This window comes from Sinocyclocheilus rhinocerous, unplaced genomic scaffold (genome assembly GCF_001515625.1).
Source record: "Sinocyclocheilus rhinocerous isolate Xijiao unplaced genomic scaffold, SAMN03320098_v1.1 scaffold946, whole genome shotgun sequence".
In the NCBI taxonomy this organism is placed as follows: Eukaryota; Metazoa; Chordata; class Actinopteri; order Cypriniformes; family Cyprinidae; genus Sinocyclocheilus; species Sinocyclocheilus rhinocerous.
This window is the reverse complement of record NW_015633151.1, coordinates 1386437-1387737: the sequence shown is the minus strand read 5'-3', so window position 1 is coordinate 1387737 and position 1301 is coordinate 1386437. Positions and strand designations below refer to the sequence as shown.

At 38.6% G+C, this 1301-nt stretch overlaps 1 pseudogene; it reads right to left on the bottom strand.

Annotated features, from left to right (window-relative positions):
- Positions 1-659: 659 nt before the first annotated feature.
- The window catches only part of LOC107743210 (complement C4-like), a 4344-nt pseudogene continuing 3702 nt past the window's right edge, over positions 660-1301 (bottom strand).

Here is a 1301-nt window from a genome sequence, read left to right as displayed (position 1 = left end):
GTAGTGTGCACGATGTACACGTATTCGCCCCCGCCTGCAGCTTTCTGCAGATGTTGCCGAGTTTACTGTGAGCACAGAAGCCTCTCTCACACTCCCAACTGCCAAATGAAATGAGTCTTCAAAAAAAAAAAATACACCTATGCCGGGAAGCTGAATCACTTCACTATAATGAACCAAGTCTTAAAGACTGGAGTGGCATGAAACTCAGCGAGAGGATGTGAAAGAGGCCTCAAAAGTGTGTGTTTTTGTAATTGATGTGTGTTGATTTATCTGTGTGTGGTCACTATTAATCTGCTGAGCTGTCTCCAAAAGAAAAAAAAAGATTTAGCTTTGAAAATGATGGTTGTTATTGTGATCGTTTCATAGATACTGACTCTAAAATGTTTTATAAGCACATATCTTTTAAGACAGACTAAAGGTTCCCATAATCGGTAGCATAAAAAGAAAAGCAAGTTTACAAATCAGGATAAATGTAGATTCCTTTTCTGCTGCAGTGAGATGTTGAGATGAGATGTTGAGTGAGATGTTGATTAAATTCCCCCAAATTGCAGTTCAGACTACATGTTGCATCCATTAACTTGGTACTCTTTCACAAAATCTTTCAGTTCCTTGCAGAAACTCTTGTTGACTGATGCTTTGCATGCTGAGGGTGACAGCTTCTACTCAACCCATGTTTTTGAATCCAACAGGTACTGCATGCTGAGAGAGAAAGAGTTCATGGCTATTAGCTTCAGGTCATCTATTGTCAAATATTATCATTATACTATTTTAATATATTTTATAATGTAATTTCTTTCTGTCATGGGAATGATGAATTTTCAGCAGTCATTACTCTAGTCTACAGTCACATGATAACCTTCTGAAATCATTCTAATATGCTGACTTGGTGCTCAAGAAGCATTTCTTGTTGAAAACATATAAATTTTGAAAACAGTTGTGCAGTCAGACCCACCTCTCCCGCATCGGCGTCTGCACTTCACACGCGTATGCTCGTGGGCACGAATTAAGAATCACAAACGGCTTCATTCAAGTCTTCAAAGAATTTTAGGACACAACATCATCAAGTAACTTTAACGAATGTTACAGTATTCACTGTAATTGTCCGCTAGTAAAAACATAGTTTTATCAGTCATTATCCGTGTATGCCATTGTTTTGCGTTTACTACAGTTCAGTGGATCAGGAGGCGCTGGCTGGTGTGACTGAGTGGAGGTGGGACTAATTTGCATATTCATAGATCCGGGTATAGTAAATGAGGCAAGGGTGTAGAGTTACATTCAAGCTATTTTAAGGCATGAGAAAA